Source organism: Bos javanicus, chromosome 17 (genome assembly GCF_032452875.1).
Source record: "Bos javanicus breed banteng chromosome 17, ARS-OSU_banteng_1.0, whole genome shotgun sequence".
NCBI lineage: Eukaryota > Metazoa > Chordata > Mammalia > Artiodactyla > Bovidae > Bos > Bos javanicus.
In genome coordinates, this window is record NC_083884.1 from 65,424,431 (window position 1) to 65,448,266 (window position 23,836).

The following is a 23,836-nucleotide window of genomic DNA, read 5'->3' on the forward strand; positions in this document are numbered from 1 at the left end:
TTATAAAGCTTCAGAGTGTGTGTTAGTTTGTTCTGCAGCAATTGGTAACTAATACCCTTTCTCAGGAAGAGACTGGACAGCCCCATGGTTGAGAGTAAGGCCTTCAGTATGATGTCAAGGACCCTGAAGACTGTTTCGAGGCTCGCCATAAGATACTGTGTGTGTGTACCTGGCACGCAGTAGGCTCTCAATAGACTGCATTTCCCTCCCTCCCCTCAGACCAGTATCGTAAGTTGGCAACCTTGGAGGAAGTTGGCAAATTCAGTGTCAGGAGTTTCCAGGGTGACCCCATGAAAATACCTTCAGAAATTAAAAAGCAAAGCTTCTTTTGTGGAAGGTAAAAATCATTTTACCTCGTCCGAGAGGCTGTGCACACGGCTAAAATTGTTTCATAATCCTGCCATGTAAACCAGCTGGGATTTTCCTTCACATAAATTGGATTTTGATTTATATGTCAATAAATGCCCCCAGAAACCTCATCATTTGAAAGTTCATCAATCTCGGCTGGAACTGCAGATATGGCCCCAGAGGTAGCTCCCTGGGAAATAACGGGCCTCGTTTACCAGCCCCACAAGCTGATAGGGGCAGGAAATAAGGATCGGGAGGCAGGAGGGATAGGCACATGGACAGGGGCTTTGCAGGGTCCGCCTGCAGACTCAAGTCCCCGGAAGGGTGTTAGAGAGCCTGGGGATTTTGGTGGGGGAGGGGCCTGCCTAACGGTGTGGTACAGCTGGAGCATGCAGCACATGGTGGCTTGAGGTCAGGGAGTCAGGCAGGGGGCAGGTTATGACGAGCACTGAATGCTAGGACGTGTGGTTTGGGTTCTGAAACAAGAGAACGGCATCACAGATGTGAATCTTCAAGACAGTGTTCCAGCTGCATTGTGAAGATGGAGATGCAGGCCTGAGCACAAGGAGACCAGCTGGGATGCCACCGCCATTCTTGAATAATGGCATCCTGGATGGTGGTGGCGGTCAGGGTGAAGAGAAGTGGGTGGATGACGGGACTCCTGGGGAATTTGTTTTGGCAAATGTGGAGACTGACAGGGAGTGGGCCGGGAGCGCTGGTAGGTGGACACCTCGTCTCTGACTCAAGTCAGAGGGTGGCAAACGCCTGGGGGACCAGAATTGTGGAAGAAAAGCAACATAGTCAGTGACCAACCAGAGGTCTCCTAGCAGTCCCCAGAGAGGTTTTCATGGAAGAGAAAGGGAAATCTCAAGTCAGGAGGGCACAGCCTCCAGCTAAGAGAAAATTGCCCCAAATCAGTTCCTTTATGCACTACCCCAGGCAAAGCCCCTGTCACAGATTCCTCGTAGAATGTCCCCTCTGGCAACGTTATGACCCAGCAACAAAAGAGTCACACCCTCCCCTTTAAAGTTAATAGGGCTCTTCCTATAGGGTAGTTGAGTCATGACTACTCTGGCTGTTCTGACATAGGGGATTATAATTAAAGTTGATGTGGTTGAATATTTTACTGAACTAAGGAGGTGTTTGGCCAACCAGTGAAATTGACAAATACGTGCTCTGTGTTTGGGGGTTTGTCAATTCCACTTCCATTGTCCTCCCTTAATTGAAGCCTATATCACATCTCAGAAGACTCCAGTCCTTCTGCCCTTCCATCTGCCCAGCACACGGCCAATTATCCAGTATTCCAAGCCTAGAGAGTCCTCTGTGAGGACTAGGTGCCATGTTGGGTGTCAGGGATTTGGCACAGTTTCTGGTACAAAAGAAGAGCTGAGAGTTCCCCGTTATCAGTGCATATCCTTATGGATGTCATTCATGTCATCACTGTTATCATGCAGTACAGGGCTCATGAGACCACTCCCCTCAAAAGCTCTCGGTGGCTCCCCACTGCACACAGGAGAGTCCACACTCGGCCTGGCCATCTCTACGTGACATTATCATACCCACCAGGCTTAATTTCTTCAACTCTTTAACACCTATCTCACATTTTAACCATACAACCATGCAGGTATAGAAAAGACCCTGATGCTGGGAAAGATTGAAGACAGGAGGAGAAGGGGACAACAGAGGAGGAGATGGTTGGACGGCATCACCGACTCAATGGACATGAGTTTAAGCAAGCTCTGGGAGATGGTGAAGGACAGGGAAGCCTGGTGTGCTGCAGTCCATGGGGTCGCAAAGAGTCGGACACAACTGAGAAACTGAACAATAACATTTAGTATTTGCAATATTTTGCCAAACAATAAGAAAGGGAATTAGACATGAATTAAACTTTCACTGGCTTCATGAAACTAATGCTATATTTGTAGATTCTGCTGCTGCTATCAATCACTCAATTGTGTCCGACTCTTTGCAACACTTTGGACTGTAGTCTGACAGCCTCTCTGTCCAGGAGATTCCCCAGGCAAGAATACTGGAGTGGGCTGCCATTTCCTCCTCCAGTGGATCTTCCCGACCCAGGGATCAAACCTGCGTCTCCTGCATTGCAGGTGGATTCTTTATCTGCTGAGCCATTGGCAGGGGTGGGGTCCCATTTGCAGATTCAGTTCAGTTCAGTCGCTCAGTCGTGTCCGACTCTTTGCGACCCCATGAATTGCAGCAAGCCAGGCCTCCCTGTCCATCACCATCTCCTAGAGTTCACTCAAATTCATGTCCATGGAGTCGGTGATGCCATCCAGCCATCTCATCCTCTGTCGTCCCCTTTTCCTCCTGCCCCCAATCCCTCCCAGCATCAGAGTTCAGAGAAAGCTAAATGTTGAGCAAGGGACAACTTTATAACTTAGTTCCTGAGCCAGGTGGTCCCTGATGAGCAGGAGAGAAGTCTGGAAAGTCCCCTTGCCTAGACCCAGCGCAGGGCATGATACCAGACATTTCACACAACGTTCAGTTTGGGGCCAGGCACTATTCTAGGCATTTGACATATATTATCTCATTTAATAAATAAATACTCTGTGAGGTATATGATCTCACCCCCATTCTAGAGAAGAGGAACCTAAGGTCCAGTGAGTTTAAGTAATTTGCCTAAAGTTTCCTGAAGATAAATGTCAAACCGAGTTGCTAGATATTTTTAACTGGAAGTTTATTTAATACTTTCAGGACCACTGGAGTGGCTTTCAGGTTTGGATTGCTGCTGAAATTCAGAAGACACAGGACAGGCTCCCTGGGCATGAGACCTCTTTCACACTAAGAATGGACAGAGAATAAGGAGCATGGCAGCATGTTACGCCAGCAGCATCACAAAGGCCTTGGATATCCAGAGCCAATGTCCACTGTCCCAAACACCATTCTGGTCTGAAGGATGGGAGCTGGGGTGACTCTGGGTCACATCGGCACAGGGAAGCTTCAGGGTCTTAGAGCCTTGAATACCCTGCTAAGTAGGGGCACATGTTACTTTCTCTTCCTTCAGTAGCTGCACTCCATAAATTACAGGTCATGTAACAAAGATCCGACAACCAAGTGCAGTGGGCTCAGAACATACAGTGACAGCAGCGAGACCATCATTTATCTCTAGTGGATACACTCCTTCTATCAGTGTCACAGAGCCCAGACTTCCTCAAGCGCCCCTGAGAAAGGAAGGAAGATTTAAGGTTCACCTGGGAGCCCCAGCCCCTTCTGATGATGATGAAGACCAACATGTACTAAGAACTCGCTACATGCCAGCCCTACGATGTGCCAAACCCTTTGTCTGCTGTATTTCAACTAATCTCCATAAGCCAGTAGCATAGGTCCAGTATTGCCCCCATTCTACAGATGCGGAAACTGAGGCTTAAATAGAGAGGCTCCATAACGTTCCCAAAGTCACAACTCTAGGAAGTGAAAGTGCCAGAATTCAACCCTGGGGCACCTGACTCCCTAACTGATGCTCTTAATCAGTCTACAAAACTGAGTAAACAGGAGTTCATCCCTCTCAGGTAAATTGGTTATGTGCTTAAGTCCTACAACAAACTATAAACCAATTCAAATGGGGAAAAAAAAAAAACATTTATTAAAACTAATAGATTGTCTAATTTGCTTAGTTCCTGAACCAAACATGACGAGTCATTTCGTTTAAAATAAGTAAGCTAATAATTCTGTGCAGAGATGCTATCATGGCTTAGTTACAATGATCATCAGCTTTTTGCCCAGTTTTATCATGTAAAAGTTGTGTTCCAGAAGGCATCCTCGAAGGAACCAGAGCTTTGCTGTGTTGTGCTGTGGTTAGTGTCTGGGGGCAAAGCAGAATTAAGCCATGTTAAGGGGACTGCTTTATCTCAAGAACCAGACAGCCTTGAACAGGATCCTCTATGCTGTGAATCTCCTACAGGGGTCAGAGGTGCAAGGATCCCCACAAATCCTGTTCCTACAGGCCCCTCTTTGGGTGGAAATATGTTCCCGACAATGGGATGTGCTGCCATGCTCCTCCAGGTTTTCTCCTTTCAGAACTGGAGCATTTCTTCTGCTCCCATCAGTCCTCAGGTCAACTCCCAGCTTCCAGAACCCCTTCTGCAAACATGGCAGATGTCACAAATAGTATAATTACCCAGGGAACAGAGGCATGGACTTCACGTTGCCCTATGTAGACCCTGCTTAGCCACTGTTAAGTACATCCGCTCAAAGAAATGATTTACAAAGGCTACTAGAACAATTGATGCTTTCAAACTGTGGTGCTGGAGAAGACTCTTGAGAGTCCTTTGGACAGCAAGGAGATCAAACCAGTCAATCCTCAAGGAAATCAACCCTGAATATTCATTTGAAAGACTGATGCTGAAGCTGAAACGCCAATACTTTGGCCACCTGAGGTGAAGAACCAACTCACTGGAAAAGATCCTGATGCTGGGAAAGATGGAAGGCAAAAGGAGAAGGGGGTGGCAGAGGATGAGATGGTTAGATAGCATCACTGACTCAGTGGACATGAATTTCACCAAACTCCAGGACACAGTGGAAGACAGAGGAGCCTGGAGTGCTGCAGTCCATGGCATTGCAAAGAGGTAGACAGACTTAGTGACTGAACAGCAACGAGAACAAAAGAAATGTGAGTACACACACACACACACACACACGGGCACACACACCCCTATAAATGTTATTGGGTTTCATCCATCAAGATGCCTTTGAACAGATCTCATAAACATTAAAAAAAAATGTTTACGATGGTGAACAACGCACTTTAATATCTCCTGAATAATTTGTGTTGTCAGGAGCGCCCATTGCAATATTTTCTCGTTTTTGTCCTCTCCGGCGGCTGCTGACCACTCCGAAAGAAATGAGCTTCCAACTGTATTAATAGCTTTTTCATCTTCCTGCCACTGCTCCCTCTAAATGGCCTGCCGTTATCTATTCATGAAATAAATAACTGCTGCCTTTCATGTCTCCCAAGCCCTCCTTGCACCAGCCTTGCGAGATTAGAGAGATTGAAACTCTCCAAGGAGCTCTCCAAATGCCTACGCTGCAGGAGAATTGGGGAGGCTGGCTCTGTGTGAGGTCGCTGGGCACTAGGTAAGTCTGGGCATCACTTTGTCACGGTGGGGGGCGGGGCGTGTTCCCACGGAGGCCTCGGTCTAATGTGCTTCAGTGTGCAGGTAAATTGGGTGAAACCTCCACTGGGTTCGTAATCCTTTCCACCCATTCCCTGTGAGTTCTACAGCCACCTCTCTCTGCAGGAAGCTGTATAATGTGGTAGGTAAATGTTCGACGCCCCAGTCTAGCAGATGTGAATATGAATCCAGCTCTGACACTCACTAGCTGTGCGATCCTAGCAAGCTGCTTTGCCTCTCGGAGCCTCTTCTAGTTTATACCAACAACGACGAGGCTGTGAAACTGCTTTTCTATTACCCCACATTGGAGCCAGAGAAGTCCAGGAGTTTGTTCATGTCCACACCTGAGTGTGAGTGGCAAAGGCGGGCATTTAATCCAGGTTTATCTGATGCCAAAATCTGTGCTCACATGGTCAGCACCAGGAGGGCAAGGCCTTGTCTGTCTGTTTCTGCCGTATCCCTGATCACCAACCATAGGAGGTGCCCAGGGCTTAATCAGCTCTTCTGACTTACTTGGTAGTCACTGTTCTAAGCCTGTGTTTCCTAATATACCCTTATTTAATCCTTACATTAACCATAAAAACTGGGTACTGGTATTACAGGCATGGAGCTTCCCCGATGGTTCAGGGGTAAGGAATCCGCCTGTAATGCAGGAGAAGCAGGAAAGGCAAGTTCAGTCCTGAGGAGGATCAGCCCCCTGGAGGAAGAAATGGCAACTCACTCCAGTATTCTTGCCTGGAAAATCCCATGGACAGAGGAGCCTGGTGGGCTACTGTCCATGGGGTCGTACTTAATCTTTGCAATAACCATATAAGCTGGGTACTGGTATTATCCCCATTTTATTTTATTTTTAATTTTTTTGGCTTTGCTGGGCCTAAGTTGCTGCATGCAAGACCTTTAGTCGTGGCATGTGGGATCTAGTTCCCTGACCAGGGATTGAACTAGGGCCCCCTGCATTGGAAGCACAGCGTCTTAACTACTGGACCACCATGGAAGTCCCTTATCCCCATTTCAAAGATGAGGAAATGAATGGATAGATGGATGAATTCCTTACGGCTTTGCGGATTAACCTGATCATAGAAATCACCTAGGTTCTTATTAAAAATCAGATTCCTGCACTCCCTATGACTTCCTCTAACCCCAGGGATTCTGTTTCGAGGTTTCTGTGGGCCCCAGTTCTGGAATATGTACACAGTAGACTCTGCTCATGAGGTTTGATGAGTTTTTTTTTAAGCTGAACAGGAGTCTGGTTCTCAAGTGAAAATTTTGGCCCAAGGATGGTACTCATAAACAGCTTCTGAGAAGGAAGCTGGTTCTTACAATCTGACATGGGCTGGGGATGGAGAGCAGGTCTTGGCGTCCAGCTGACCCAGATAAGACTCCCTTTTTGTCCCTTAACAGATGTCCAATGGGCATGATCAAGTCTCAAAACCTCACTGAGTGTCAGCTTCCTCAGCTGCAAAGCCTGGATAATCGTCCCTTCCATGAACGGTTATGGTCAAATGTAGCAATAATATATTTATGACGTCTCCATGACGCCCAACATGGTAGGCCTTCAACAACTAGTAACTCTGGATACAGACCATGTAGTTTGGACACAGTGCGATCCAAAGAGCAAGCTTTGGAGTCAGGCAGACTCCCCGTGTTCACTCAGTAAACATTTAGCGCTTTACTGTGCGTCAAGGGCTGTGCTCAGAGCAGCAAATACGGCGCTCAAAAAATAAACTAAATCCTCTGCCCTGGGGGATAGGCAAGTAGGCGTGAGACAGGCAATAGAATATATGCAAAATGAATAAGTGGTTCATACAGTAAGAGAGTGTGTCTTAGAAAGCAAAAAGTGCTCTGCAGAGAAGAATAAAGGAGGGTGAGGAGAAACAGACAAGGCGGGTAGAGAAAACTTAAAAGTATGGTCATGATATGTTGCATGATATGTTGAGTGAGGGATATCTGGATAAGATTTGAAGGAAGTAAGGACAGGTGCTTTGCCATATCTGGCATTTGAGTTCTAGCTGCTTTTCTATTTACTTTATGTATGATTTTAGGAAAGTCATATTACCTAAGTCTGCATTTCATGATCTATAAAATGGGAATAGTGGCACCCACAGTCATCATGTTTCGTAACAATGTATATTGGGTTTTGTGCGTAAGATATTTTTAAGAAAACTGAACAAATATTAGCTAACTTTTATCAGGCACTTCTTCTCCTACAGATCTTCTAAGCATTTCACGTGCAGGATCTCAGCTTAATCCTCACCATGGCTCACTGAGGTAACATTCTATGTCCATTTTACAGATGAGGAAACTCAGGCTCAGGGATTTGATGTGACTTGCCAGACATCACTAAACGAGGAAATGGTACAGCCGAGACAGGGACCTGGATCTGACTCACAAATCTTAACCCTCTCCCTCACTTACTATGACCTTCAACAAATCACCCTCTAAGCCTTCATCTCTCATTATTTAAGAATCAGAGCATCATCTGTTTTCCCATCAGAGGCCTTGATTAGCATCTTAACTCAATCCATGTATCTGATAGGAAAAAACAGATGCCTAAACTCAAGCCAGGCTTCAACAGTATGTGAACTGAGAACTGTCAGATGTTCAAGCTGGATTTAGAAAAGGCAGAGGAACGAGAGATCAAATTGCCAACATCCATTGGGTTATAGAAAAAGCAAGAGAATCCCAGGATAGACTTATTTTCTTGGGCTCCAAAATCACTGCAGATGGTGACTACAACGATAAAATTAAAAGACACTTGCTCTTTGGGCTTCCCTAATAGTGCAATTAGTAAAGAATCCAATGCAGAAGATCCTGCTTCAATTCCTGGGTCAGGAAGATCCACTGGAGAAGGGATAGGCTACCCATTCCAGTATTCTTGGGCTTCCCTTGTGGTTCAGCTGGTAAAGAATCCACCTGCAATGCGGGAGACCTGGTTTCGATCCCTGGGTTGGAAAGATCCCCTGGAGAAGGGAAAGGCTACCCACTCCAGTATTCTGGCCTAGAGTATTCCATGGACTGTATAGTCCATGGGGTCACAAACAGTTGGACATGACTGAGAGACTTTCACTTTCACTTTCCTTGGAAGAAAAGCTATGACCAACCTAGAAAGCATATTAAAAAGCAGAGACATTACTTTGCCAACAAAGGTCCATCTAGTCAAAGCTATGGTTTTTCTAGTAGTCACATATGGATGTGAGAGTTGGACCATAAAGAAAGTTGAGTGACAAAGAATTGATGCTTTTGAACTGTGGAGAAGACTCTTGAGAGTCCCTTGGACAGCAAGATCAAACCAGTCCATCCTAAAGGAAATCAGTCCTGAATATTTATTGGAAGGACTGATGCTGAAGCTGAAACTCCAATACTTGGGCCACCTGATGCAAAGAACTGACTCATTGGAAAAGACCCTGATGCTGGGAAAGACTGAAGGCAAAGGATGAGAGAGTTGTATGGCATCACTGACTCAATGGATATGAGTTTGAACAGCCTCTGGGAGTTGGTGATGGACAGGGAAGCCTGGCGTGCTGCAGTCCATGGGGTTGCAAAAACTGAGTGACTGAACTGAACTGAACTGAAACTCAAAGAGGATGTAAAACTTCCAGACACACTTGGCAAACTGATTTCACCTCTAACCCAATTTTGGTCTGTGGCAGAAGGTGCCTGGTTCCCGCTACTCAGAAGGGTTTTAAGATCACAGCTGGTCTGAGCAGGCCATGGTGCTGTAATCTAATAGTGATGTCTGGCACGGATGCAGAAGTTGAGAACAGAGGTCTGTGTGGTGCCAAAGTCACTGTTTGGTCCTAAACAGAAAATGCAAGTATCCTTATAAAATAAAAACCTGCCCTCTTATTTTCTTTGACACAGAGAGTTACTTGGGCTTCCCAGGTAGGACTAGTGGTAAAGAATTGGCTTGCCAATGCAGGAGATGCAAGAGATGCAGGTTCTATCCCTGGGTTAGGAAGATCCCCTGGAGTAGGAAATGGCAACCTGCTCTGGTATTCTTGCCTGGAAAATCCCAGGGACAGAGGAGCCTGGTGGTCTACAGTCCATGAGAGAATAATTTAACTTACTTGAAGCCAGTTAACAACTTTGAAAAAGTGAACATGAACTTAGGAGTCATCCTCTCCATTCTCTGGACATTATCTAGTTATTGACCTTTATCCATCAGTTCAAATGTCTCTGGCAACACGGTCAAGATACAGAAATTGCTTTCAACTACTTTGGAATTGAATGTAGATGGAAAACAAAGGCATTTCCTTCGTTGGAAAGGATCAGAGTTCCTCTCTAGGATCACTTAATGAATGGCAGCCCAAGAAAGGCAGAGAAGAGTATGTTTCCCAAACTGCTGATTCAGGAACCCATGTCCACCTCATTGAGGCCCGAGGGTCTCCCGAATGACAACTCACAGCACACTGAGGAAACCGTAAAACAATACGCTGACCAGGGGATGCATCAAGGCAAGCAGACTCCTTCCTACCTTCTGAGAAGAAGGGTTTATATAGTAACGTGCTAAAAATAACTCCCAGGTGTGACAGGCTGCCTTGTGTCCGTCAGCTCTCAGTTACTAGGGATGGAGGCAGCCTGGGACACTGGTAAAGTGAAGGGAAGGGAAGCTGGCCATCATGTCTACTCAGCCTTGGGGTTCAGTGCAAAGGTTTGAGAGTTTCAGATAGACGTGGGTCTGGATCTTGTTTGAACCCCTTCCTGTTGCATGACCTTGGGTGAGTCATTTAGCCTCTTAAGAGCCTTGGATCACTCATCGAGAAAGCAGAGGTGCTACACACAGTGGTCCGTCAGCGTCCGCAGAGGACTGGTTCCAGGACCACGCCCCCTGCAGATACCAAAATCCCCGGGTGTTCAAGTCCCACTGGGGGTCCTTGGTCCTGGGAATGAGGGATCCACTGACACAGAGGGCCGACTGTACCTTCCTCCTAGCAGGTATTTTGAAAATTAAATGAAATAAAGAACATGCAGCTCTCAGAAGAGTGCCTGCAACACGGTGAGACCTCTATCAATGTGAGTTTGCTCATTGGTTTCCGGATGAGGGTGGTGGACAGGGAAGCCTGGCATGCTGCTGTCCATGGGGTCGCCAAGAGTCGGACACGACTGAGCAACTGAACTGAACTGAACGAGTATTATGCGGGCTAAAAGTAAACTAAGTCAGAATCCCGATAATAAATCCAAGAGATGCAGCGGGGAAAGCTGCCAGATAAGAAAGCTAGTTCGTGCTCTGTCTACCCTGCCTCTTGAAGCTTGGGAATTTTACCCCACATCTCTGAGACTCTGACGGCCCATGTGTCACAGAGAAAAGGGTAGCACATGGATTAAGACAGGGACACAGGTTTCAACTGCCAGCTCTGTATATTCTGAGTGACAGAGCCTTGGTTTAGTGATCTGTCAGACAGGGATGAAGATAACAACACCAGCCTCCCAGTGAAATTAACAAAATAAGCACCTCAAAACGTGAGCAATGCTCATCCTTAGCTTCTTTAATAATAATAGTGCTATTATTATTATTTGATTGACTATAGCTTAGGAACTACCTTGCTCCAGGAAGCCAGGGGTGGCAGCAGGATGGAAAGCAACCGAGCTGCAGTGGACAACTTGCCCTTGACACAGTACATGCTGGGGCTTCCCAAGGGGCTCAGTGATAAAGAATCCGCCTGCCAGTGCAGGAGATGCAAGAGGTGTAGTTTCGATCCTTGGATCGGGAAGATTCCCCCGGAGAAGGAAATGGCAACCCACTTTAGTGTTCTTGCCTAGGAGATCCCGTGGACAGAGGAGCCTGGTGGGCTACAGTCCATGGGGTTGCAAAGAGTCAGACAAGACTTAGCAACTGAACAATGACAACAACGCTGCATGTAGGGAGATGAAAACCGTACAGGGGCCCCCAACGCCCCGAGGCTGTCCCTCCCTCAACCACCCCATTCTCCCCTCCCCTCCAAAAGCAACCAAGATAATTCAGAAAAAAAGTGTGAAAGATGTAAATGTCCACTTCTCAGGGCTCCGTAGTTCAAATTCCAAGAAAAAGCAAAGCTCCAATATCAGCACTAATTAATCTGCCAGACAGCAACAGTCCCATTACTCAACTGATAAATCTAATTCCTATCTGTTCAGCGAGAATCCCTGAGCCACATAAACCCAGGCCCGAGTTTTATGTAACCTGAAAGGGCTCTTGATAGCTTCTGGAGTCTTTCCTCTCCCCACCCATCTTGCAGCATTGAGAAGGTCTACTCTGTGAGTTAATGGAAGAAATGGCTTCCCTCGGCACTTTCCCCATCTGTCTTAATTTTTTAAATTATACTTTTATTAAACCCTTAAGGAAAATGGACTTGCAGAGTTCTCATTAAACAGGGAACTATGCACTGCATAAAATAGAGAGATGAAATTTCTTTTTTAAAGCAACCCTCACAATTCGCCTTAATGAATTCTCCCTCCGCTGCTATATTACAGAGTGTGTGCAAATAAATAGAGCACTTTGTGAGTGGTGGATGGGCAAATGGATATGCAAGCAGCTGATAATAGTTCTGGCAGCCTCCACTTGGGATCTTTCTTCCCAGGAACACAAAGCATTGGGCGCATGATGTCACAGCCTTTTCTCCCTGGATACTGACTTAATGCTGGGCTGGAAAGGCAACTCGTCCCTGGTACCTCTCATGGAGGGGGAATCCCTCCCACACAATCATTTCAGAGGAAGATGTGGGAGTCTGCTTCCCAAGAGACGTTTTGTTGTTGTTGCTTGGTTGCTGTTGTGTCTGACCCTTTGGAACCCCATGTACTGGAGCATACCAGGCTCCTCTGTCCTCCACTGTCTCCCAGAGCTCGCTCAAATTCATGTCCATTGAGTCAGTGACACTATTAAACATCTCATCCTCTGTCATCCCCTTCTCCTCCTGCCTTCAATCTTTCCCAGCATCAGGGTCTTTTCCAATGAGTCAGCCCTTCACCTCAGGTGGCCAAAGTACTGGAGGTTCAGCTTCAGCATCAGTCCTCTAATGAATATTCAGGACTGATCTCCTTTAGGATGGACTGGCTGGATGTCCTTGCAGTCCAAGGGACTCTCAAGAGTCTTATCCAACACCACAGTTCAAAAGCATCAATTCTTTGGTGCTCAGCTTTCTTTATAGTCCAACTCTCACATCCATACATGACTACTGGAAAAACCATAGCTTTGACTATATGGACCTTTGTAGGCAAAGTGATGTCTCTGCTTTTGTTTACTGAGCACCTACTCTGGCCAGGCTCATTGCCAAGTGCTTTTCCTAGTATCCATGGTTATCAGCTGTGGTGAACTGGATTATGGTTCCCAATGCCACAGAATTATACATCCATGCTCTTTGTCATGTGACTTGTGGGTGAGGTCTACTCTCTTGCCTCACTGGTGTTGCACTTAGTCATGTGACTTGTCTTGGCCAATGAAATATGAGAGGAAGTCACACTGTTACAGTTCTAAGCTTCAACAGGCATCACGTTTCCAATCTCTTGCACTCTTGCCATCACCATAACAAGAGAGCTGCTGGTCCCCAAATGAGACAACACACAGCCTAGAGTCATACCCAACTGAAATCGGCCAAACACTAGCCCATCAGCACACAGAGAAGTCAGAAAGACAAGACATACAGATGGCCAATAGGCACGTGAAAAGATACTCAACATCACTAATTACTAGAGAAATACAAATCAAAACTAAATTGAGATTTCACAGCATACCAGTCAGAATAGCCATCATCAAAACACCTACACGTGATGAATGCTGGAGAGGGTGTGAAGAAAAGGGAGCCCTCCTACAGTGTAGGTGGGAATGTAACTTGGTGTAGCCACTAAACAGAATAGTGCGGAGGTTTTTCAAAAAACTAAAAATAGAGTTGCCATATGATCCTGTAGTCCCACTCCTGGGCATATATCCAGAAAAGACTAAAAGTAGTTCAAAAAGACACATGCACCCCCGTTTCATGGCAGCACTATTCAAAATAGCCAAGACTTGGAAGCAGCCTCAGTGTCCACTGACAGATGAATGGGTAAAGAAGATGTGGTACATATACATACAGTGGAATATTGCTCAGCCATAAAAAAGACTGAGGTATTGCCATCTGCTGCAAAATGGATGGACCTAGAGATTATCTTATTAAACTAAAGTAAGTCACACACAGAAAGACAAATATCATAGGGTACCACTTAGATGTGGAATCTTAAAAAAATGATACAAATGAACTTATTTACAAAACAGAAATAGATTCACAGACATAGAAAACAAATTTATAGTTACCAAAGTGGGAAAGGGAAGAGGGAAAAATTAGGAGCTTGGGACAAAAAGACACACACTACTATATATAAAATAATCAACAAGGTCCTACTGTCTAGCACGGAGAACTATACATTATCTTGTAATAACATATAATGGGAAAGAATCTGAAAAATACACACATACATATATATAACTGAACAACTTTGCTGAACACCAGAATCTAACACAACACTGTATATCAACTATACTTCAAAATATATACAGAAAACAAGGAAGAAACGAAACCATACCTCAAACAAATTATTACCACATTAGGTTTGGGGTTTTGTTGCTGTTGTTGTTATGGTCATCTTGGTCCGAGGTTTACTTGTTTGTGGAATAAAATGCTGATAACAGGGTGTTTTGAAAACAGCATTGTCCCTAACAAAGTTTATACCAGTACATGTCAAAGTGTCTGTGATGAAGGGCCAGCTTTGTTTTTTTTCCCAAATATTTCACAGACTGGTCCTAGTTGTCCATGGAGCTGCCAGTAATCATTCGATCCTACACATGTGTGCTCTGGAGAAGGCAATGGCACCCCACTCCAGTACTCTTGCCTGGAAAATCCCATGGACAGAGGAGCCTGGTAGGCTGCAGTCCATGGGGTCACTAAGAGTCAGACACGACTGAGAGACTTCACTTTCATTTTTCACTTTCATGCATTGGAGAAGGAAATGGCAACCCACTCCAGTGTTCTTGCCTAGAGAATCCCAGGGACAGGGGAGCGTGGTGGGCTGCCGTCTATGGGGTCGCACAGAGTCGGACACGACTGAAGCGACAGCAGCAGCAGCAGCACGCGTGTGTGCTAAGTCGCTTCAGTGGTGTCCAGCTCTTTGCAACCCTGTGGACTGTAGCCCACCAGGCTCCTCTGTTCATGGGATTCTCCAGGCAAGAATACTGGAGTGGGTTGCTATGACCTTCTCCAGGGGATCTTCCTGACCCAGGAATCAAACCCAAATCTCTTACATCTCTTGCATTGGCAGACATGTTCCTTACCACTAGTGCCACCTGGGAAGCCCAACCATGTGGTCCTACTCTGCGTGATTAGTACTTGCTTGCATCACCAGCATCTCACCACTGAATTTCAACAACACTTTGACTGGCCTATAGCTGGTTCGATGATGCAAGTGCCCCTGGCCCCCTTGCAAGACTGCTGCTGCTGCTAAGTTGCTTCAGTCGTGTCCAGCTCTGTGCAACCCCATAGACAGTAGCCCACCAGGCTCCCCTGTCCCTGGGATTCTCTAGGCAAGAACAATGCAGTGGGTTGCCAGTTCCTTCTCCAATGCATGAAAGTGAAAATGAAGTCACTCAATTGTATCTGACTCTTAGCAACCCCATGGACTGCAGCCTAACAGGCTCCTCCGTCCATGGGATTTTCCAGGCAAGAGTACTGGAGTGGGGTGCCATTGCCTTCTCCACCTTGCAAGACTAGATTGCTATAAAAGTTTTTACATGCTGGTTCTTAGTGTCCAGTTGATCTTGTCTAAAACTGTTGACAAAGATTGCAGAGGCACAGCTCAGAGACTAGACTTTGAGTGTTGCTGGGTTGCAGTCAAGCAGAGCTCCAATGCCTCCTAGTTCCAGTCCTGGGTGGAGCCCCAAAATGACAAAGACATGCTGAAAACCTCTAAACATGGTCTACTTTGTCCTTTTCAATCTCAGATTCCCGAAATGCCAACTGAGGCAATACTTTTCATCGTCAGAGTAAACAAGATGGGACCCCACAGTAGCCTTCAGGCCAGAGTGGACTGATCTTGCCATTCATGAAATGTAAGTTTCAGGGCTGCTGTCTGAATGCACCTGACAAATAGCTATGCCGGTACCTAAGTTGTATTACTATTAACTTTCTTAAGAGGGTCGTTCACACTGTATCAACTTCATTTCCTCAGGCCCCATCGGATCGTGCTGGGGACTTAGGCTGAAGTCCACTGAGTCATTAGGTCCATGAGGTGACCCTTCACAGGTGCTGCAAGTTTGCAGGCAGTGACCTTTTACTTGTACTCTAGAAGCCTTCCCAAGGAGGAATTTTCAGGTGCGTGGCCAGAGAACCCTTCAGTGGAATTCTGGTAATGCCATCTACATGCTGAACTTGGGTTTCTCCACCTGTACAAGAGCAGCGTGCCTCTGAAAATAGCAAGGGTGCAAGCTCATGAGCTCAGTGAGGACCTGGATGTTTAACAGAGGCAACTCGTGGCAACGAGTCATGATTCAGCACTTGGTCTCTGGAGGCAGACGGTCAAGTTTCAAGTTCACATCCTGGTTCTGCCACTGGCCAGCTGTGTGACTTTGCAGGCTTTCCCACATCTCTGAGCCTCAGTTTCCTCAGCTGTGAAATACGGCTAAAATTTTAATCCCCTCTTGGCGTCACTCTGAAGATTAATAAGATGACCCCTGAAAAGGATCAGCAGGCTCCATGGGGCAGAGGGAGTGCTTGTAAGCGGTCACTGTAATTATTATGGCTTCCCACGTGATGCAGCGGTAAAGAATCCACCTGTTGACGCAGGAGACGAAGGAGACGACAAGGGTTTGATCCCTGGGCAGGGAAGGCTGGAGGAGGAAATAGCAACCCACTTCAGTATTCTTGCCTGGAAAATCCAATGGACAGAGGAGCCTGGCAGGCTACAGTCCATAGGGTCGCAAAGAGTCAGAGATGACTGAGCGAACATACATGTGCACCGCCACACACCACCATTATCACTGTGCAAACGCAGGTGATGGCTTTGATCTGAAGGCTGCAGGGAAGATGTCAGAAGGCCAAGATGAGGGTTGACAGAGTCAGTGAACCTGGAACTGAGTAAGCCAACAGGCCACCCATAGCTCAAATCCACAATCCTGGGCTGTGGTGCAGACAGAACCCACCCCTGACAAAGCCAGGCTGCCATAAGGCCACCAAGCCTGTTTCCCTCTGCAGAGGGCTGGCAGCCACGTGCACCTGTTCTCCGTTCACTCCCGTATCATTCCCCCTAATATCTCCCTGGGGGCTGATGGATGGCGACAGGCGACAATCTATAGCTATGTGACAGAATGTTTACTACCAGCCCTCTAGGAAATGATTACTTCGAGGTAATTTTGAACCTCCAGACTATGATGCAGTGTCTCATATATTAAACTGCAGCGAGCAGTGTATAAAAGTATTACAAGGAGACCTTGTATTTCAGTTTACTGGAGAAGGAGCGTGCAGGGGCAAATCGGTTCTGGAGGAAAGCGAGCATGGGGGATGCAAATGCTTCACCTGCAGCCTTATGGAGGGAAGGGAGATTCAGCTTCGAGGCCACAAGGTCAATGCTGATTCCATCCCCCTGGACCACTCCAGGGGAGGCTCCACATCCACTAGGACACACGCACCATTGTTCAGTCGCTCAGTCGTGTCCAGCTCTTTGTAACTCCATGGCCTGTAGCCCGCTAGGCCCCTCTGTCCATGGGGAGTCTCCAGGCAAGGACGCTGGAGTGGGTTGCCATTTCCTTCTCCATCACATCTCCTGAGTTGCCTGCATTGGCAGGCGATTCTTTACCACTGTGCCACTTAGGAAGCCCAAAGGCTGGAGCAATTGCAAACTCTCAGATATTATCAGTGAAAATGTAAAAGTGGTATAAACACTTCCTAAAGGATTTCACAGTACCTGCTAAAGCCAACTATATGTATCATCTTTGACTCAGCAATTCTACTCAAAAGAAATGCACATGTACATTCACCAATAAACATGTACAAGAATATTCATAGAAGCCTTATTTGTATTAGCTGAAAACTGGAAACAGCCCACATGTCTATCAACAGTTGAATTAATAAATTAACTACAGGGACTTTCCGGATAGTCTAGTGGTTAAGGCTCCAAGCTCCCAATGCAGGGGGCTTGGGTTCGATCCCTGGCCAGGGAACTAAGATTTCACATGCCACCCACCACTAAGAATCCGGCAGGCCGCAACTAAGACCTGGTGCAGCTGAATAAATATTTTTTCATAGCTGACTAACTATGGTATCATCACATGGTGGAGTAGTGCTCTGCGATGGGGATGAGTTGTGTACAGCTATATGCACAATATAATTTATATTTCTATGTGTATATTAATTCAATATATATATTCAATTTATATGTATGTATGTAATTTATAGATACAATTAATTCTATTAATTTCCATATATATCTTCACGTAATATATATCTTTATATAATTTCACTTCTGTAAGTTTCAAAGACTATCCAAACTAGCCTATGCTTCAGAAGTCAAGAGAGGAGATACTCTTACTCTTCCCCACGTCACTCTTCCCCAGGAGTATCTACCCTCTTGACTTCTGAAGCATTATATACAAATATATGTTACTCTTCAGTAAAAAATATCCCCCCCCCCCCGACACACACACACACAAAATCCAAGTCTTCCAGGATTGGGTCCCCATACTGGACCACAAGCTTACAAGGAAGATGGCAAGGTGAGTTTTTGGCTTCTTCCTTGGAGAGACGGGACTCTGGACGAGGGAAAATATCCCTACCCAGGTGGGACATTATACTGATGCTCACTGGCCCAAAGGCATTAAAAAAAAAAAAAGTTCACTAGAGCAGATGGAAGGGGGCGGGGCAGCATCCTTACCTGCCAGGCCCTGTGCTCAGTACCTCTGTGCACATGTCCTCATTCAAGCCTCACCTGGGCTCCAGGTGGAGTGGGGCTGGGGGGAGGTGGGTAAGTACTGCATCGTCCTGTGAGCTGAGCACTGCTGGGGAAACTGAGGCGCAGAGAGGGGCCAGCACACACACCCAGGTCTCAGTGACTCCAAATCCAAGCTCCCAGCCTCCAAGGGCAGCCCACAGACCCACTGCAGCTCACTGCACAGGGGTGGCCGTCACCCCAGGGCCCTGCGTCTCCGTGACCTCCCAGAAGACACTTGGGGACCAGACAGGCAAGAGGAGCCCTCCGGCTCGGCCTCGTCTCCCTCTTTAGTTGGCATGATCTGCTCCACGTAGCCGGAGAAATGTTTACGCTGTTAACAAGGCACGCTGTTAATTAAGACAGCGGTGCCCTCAGGGGGGTTTAATTTAGGGTAGGCAGCGGCCGAGATAAAGAAGATGTTCAGTCCATCGGATGTGTGCATTTTCTACACCCAACTGGCTTCCACGTGGAATTTTTAATAAAGGTGATTCTGCTTTCTTGTTATGATTTCCAAATACCTGCAAACAAGGGCTTCGCTGTCTCAGAAGGATTTGGAGTCTGTACTGGGGGAGCTGATAACAGAGGGAAGGTATGTGAGGCAGCAAAGGGGGTGGTGAGGACGTGTACAGCCCTGGTTCAAACCCCAGGACCCTCGCTTATCAGCAGTGATGAGCCCCAGACTCCTTGGTGAAAAACCAGGGTCTACACGCCCAGCCAATAGGGTTGTTGAGGTTACAGAATTAGAACACACGTACGTGTGTACACACGTGACTCGTGTACATATGCACGTAGGCACACTCGTCTCATTTCGCACAGCTCTGGGCATACAGCAAAGTGCTCAGTTATTGTCATCAGTTGTAGGACTGTGCTCACCTCACACTGTCCTGGGTTCAGCTTTGGGAAACTGGCCTAGGTGTTGTAAAGACCTTAACTTCAGAGAAATTACCAAAGTCGCCCAAGGTCACTTAGCTCTTGCGGTTGGGTATCTGGCCAGAGTGCAGTAGGGTCCCACTTGTGTCTGACTTTTGAGCCCCTCCTTTTTCAGGCCGGTCTACTGCAGATGCGACCTGAATTGCGATCTCCCAGTCTCAGCCCAGAAGCTGAGACGGGAGTGATCTGCACAGAGGGCCCAGCCTGGCACACGGTGAGAACCCCCTTTGTTTCTAAGTGCATGACCTTCACACTGTTGGCTCCCCTGACCCACGAGGCTTTCCACTCTGGCTGCTGTTCTTGGCCAAGGATGATACAGCTTTTGGATTTCACAGCATCAGGAGGCTCCATTAGGGGCTGGCTGAGGCATAGGAAGAGCTCAGAATTATCAGACCCTCTAAAAATAGCAGCAAGGGCTCCCCTTGGTGCACGCTCCCCCTTCCCACGCCCCCAGTGAGTGACGAGGGGACCAGTGAGACTGGGTCAAAGTGTTCTGATGCCGGATTCCAAAGTAAACAAAGCTGGGCCCCTCTAAAGTCTAGATTTCAGCTGCTTGTGCTTCTTCCCTGCCCATTCCAGCCCTGGCTTCTACGCATGACTGGATTTCAGCCATGGGAAGAGGGATTCAGATGTGAATTCAAGTTCATCTATACTCCCCGAGGGAGTCAAAACAACATGAGTTTTTAATCCTCACCCCCGACAACACTGATGTATCTACTGTTAAATTACACACATAATCTTATACTAATACATCACAGACACGCGGTGATGTGTCTATTATGAAACATGGGGAGAAGTGGAGAGGGAGAGGGGAGGGAGGGGGAAAGGAGACGGGGAAGATGAAGAAGGGAAGAAAATACATAAAATGGAGAGAAAGGGAGAAAATACATAAAGTGAAAAAAGGAAGAAATGGAAAATAGATATAAACAGACCATCTGATCTTTTCTTCCCACTCCCATACATACAGTCCACACTCTGGGTGCCCATTATACTCATTCATAAATGACCCACCCTCTCATCTGAGCAGCCTCCCTTGGCCACAAGGAGGGGCCTTGCTTTGAAGTTGATGTCCCTCACCACCCTAAAGTTAGGCGGCTGACATAGCGACACAAAAGGTCAACCCCCTATGATGTAACTCACCTGCCAGAGATCCCGGAAGAACCAGGCGGAAGCTAGACTCCAGCTGAGGTCCCCACCCTTGCTTATTAGCTTTTTGCCTCTTCATCCTGCTTCCCTGACTCTTGCATGGGTTTCTCCCGAGTGTCTTCCTCTCTGTAAGTCACATGGATCCAAATCCTTGCCTCAGGCTCTGCTCCCAGGGAACCTGAACCAAGAAAATACATTATAAAACACACCCCAGAAATATAACTTCCCAAACAGATGTGATAGAAAGTACACAGAAAGAGAAGTTCTTATCCCTTCTTCCCACACCCGGGAGGATCATCCTGCGTTGACCCTGGTTTGCGATGCCCCGTTTCAGAGACCACTGCTATAGGGAAGTCGAGCTTTGGCAGGATTTGCAGGAGGAGAGAGGCCACGTGAGATTTGCATGTTGAAAAGAGGTCTCTGGTTGCCCAGGAGAAAATGGAATGGGGATGGGAACCAGGCTGGAAGCAGCAGTGGCACTAAGGAAATGCTTATGGCAGCCTGGATGAGGGTGGTGGGAGGGTGGAGAGAAGTGGCTGATGGGAAAAAGACTTAGGCGGTGGGATCTCTAGTATGTGGAGAAGCAGGTGTGCGTGCGGGCTGGGGAGGAGGGGGAAGGGAGGAGTTGCATTCTGGACTCAGTTCTGCCACCTGAGCCAGGCCCTCTGTCCCTGAAGGGGACTAGGAGTTCAGAGAAGAACCACGCACATTCTCCATAGCCCTTACCCGTTTTAATGACGTTGTCATGATCTGATGCCTTGGCTCTTTCAAATGTCAGCTCCACAAGGCGGGGATGCCACTCTAGTTTCCATAGTTTAGAGTGCCTGGGCACAGGGTCTGACACCTGGCAGATGTTTGACAAGTATTTCTGTAAGAATCAAGAGAGGGAAGGGACACGTGAATGTTTAGGATCACGGCATTCTGGAATCTCCTGTCTGACTTTCATTCCTTGATGGGTCACAGAAGTTGTTTCAGAAACACCTTAACACTACTCAGGCTGGCATAACGAAATGCTATAGACTAACTGGTTTAAGGGGCTTTCTTGGTGGCTCAGTAGCAAAGAATCCGCCTGCCAGTGCAGGAGATTCGGGTTCTATCCCTGGGTTGGGAAGATCCCCTGGAGGAGGGTGTTCCAACCCATTCCAGTATTCTTGCCTGGAAAAATCCCATGGACAGAGGAGCCGGGTGGGCTACAGTTCATGCGGTCACAAAAGAGGCGGACGAAACTTCGCGACTAAGTAACCACAAACAGGGCATACACCACAAAGCGATTCAAGAAAGCTGCAAGACCAGATGCAATTTACTTTGTTGACCATTTGTTGAGCACTTGCTGTATAAAAAGCTTCTTGCTAAGCCTGAGGCAGACAGGAGGCTGAAGGCACCATAGGTTCTGCCCACCAGAGAACCTGAGGGGAAGACAAACGCATGCAGGCAGGGCTCTGAGAGCCCACACTAAGAACCCTGCGGACTTTGGGGCCACATCTACTGGGGTTCTACCCTATCTTCTCAATTTAATTATTTGCTTAGCTTGGTGTGTTACTTAATCCCTCTGAGGCTCTGTCTCCTCACCTGTAAAATGGGGAGGAAAATAGTGGCACCTACCTTGTGAGCTGCTGTGAGGATTAAATAATAGTAATAGCAATAAATAGCATGTATTGAGCCCCAAGCTCCAGCACTGTATACCTGGCACACAGCAGATGCTTAACAGTTTGTTGAATGAATTAATTGAGCACTTACCATGCGTTCGATGAGGTCTTGTTTTTAATTATTGAATTTTCTCGACAACTCTGTGGGACCCCGAATGACTGTTTCACCCTCTTTCAGGCGAGAAAACTGAGACCCTGGGACTTTAAGTGTACCATCCAAAATCACACTGCTAGAAAATGACAGAATACACTTTGCCAGCAAAGGTCTGTATAATCAAAGCTATGCTTTTTCCGGCAGTCATGTATGGATGTGAGAGTTGGACCATAAATAAGGCTGAGTTTTAATGCATTGATGCTTTCAAACTATGGTGCTGGAGAAGACTCTTGAGAGTCCCTTGGACTGCAAGGAGATCCAACCGGTAAATCCTAAAGGAAATCAGCCTTGAATATTCACTGGAAGGACTGATGCTGAAGCTGAAGCTCCAATACTTTGGCCATCTGATGCGAAGAGCCGACTCATTGGAAAAGACCCTGATGCTGAGAAAGATTGAAGAAGGCAGGAGAAGGGGACAGCAGAGGACGAGATGGCTGGATGGCATCACCAGTACAATGGACATGAATTTGAGCAAACTCCGGGAGATAGGGAAGGATGGGGAAGCCTGGCGTGCTTTAGTCCATGGGGTCGCAAAGAATCGGACGTGACTCAATGACTGGACAACAACAAAAAATAGCAGAATAGGATCCAAACCCAGTTGAGGTCTGGAGCCGGTGTCCTCAGCCTGCTGTGTGTAAACCACACAGCCTGCTCCAGGGGCCGCTGACGTCTGCCGCTGCTGCTGCTGCTAAGTCACTTCAGTCGTGTCCAACTCTGTGCGACCCCAGAGACGGCAGCCCACCAGGCTCCCCCATCCCTGGGATTCTCCAGGCAAGAACACTGGAGTGGGTTGCCATTTCCTTCTGTGCCCCCTCAATTATGGAATCCTCTCTGAGCCCGGTGTGGGAACCTGGACTCTTTCCCGAAGGTAACAGGGAGCCCTGGGAGAGATATGATCAGAGCCCTGATGTGTGATCACACGTGTGATTAAGGGAGATACTTCTGGCTCCCACACAGGGCCAGATCTGGGGTGAAGCGAGCGAGGCACCCACCTCAGGCACAAAATTTAACAAGAAGCCGAAAAGATTCACTAACAAGATAAATAAAGACAGAATCAGTATTACTGATATTTCCTTTCGCCCTAGGCTTCACTATGGCTCAGCAAAGCACTGTTATTAATTCTTAGTTTAAAGCGTTGATATTTTGTTCATCATGGATTTTTTTTTTTGCAGTAATTGAAAAATACGGCATTGGAATATCATTGTTCTTGATTGCTGAGTTTTTTGGTGTCAGCTTTCCTTTGTGCCTGAGTCCAGGTCCTCTTCCCATGACTTATTTATTCATGTTTCCTCAAAGCAAAAAAAAATAAGTGTCCAAGTCTCAGTTTCTATGTCTGTGAAATGGGTTTCTTAAAACCTAAGCTCTCAGAGTTGCTGGGACTGCTAGAGAATATTCTTCGGGTTCAAGCCCTGCTTGTGTGACACTCAGCGGAGGTTACTGTCTGATCTCATGGAACAGGGTCACCCTGGCAGTGCCCTTGGCTGACCCAGGAGTCATTCAGGATTTTCCTTGTAAACTTCAGCCTTGGTCACACTATTCTCCATCCTATTTCCTCATCC

At 47.0% G+C, this 23,836-nt stretch overlaps 1 long non-coding RNA gene across 1 annotated transcript in view; it reads right to left on the bottom strand.

Moving 5' to 3' along the window:
• Window positions 1-23,836, bottom strand: part of LOC133229002 (uncharacterized) — an 80,678-nt gene that overhangs the window by 46,794 nt on the left and 10,048 nt on the right. Inside the window, exons 2-3 of the long non-coding RNA XR_009730436.1 lie at window positions 21,204-21,345; window positions 20,472-20,655 (exon numbers count right to left, since the gene is read on the bottom strand). This is a non-coding gene — a long non-coding RNA (uncharacterized LOC133229002). The remainder of the gene's footprint in view (window positions 1-20,471; window positions 20,656-21,203; window positions 21,346-23,836) is intronic.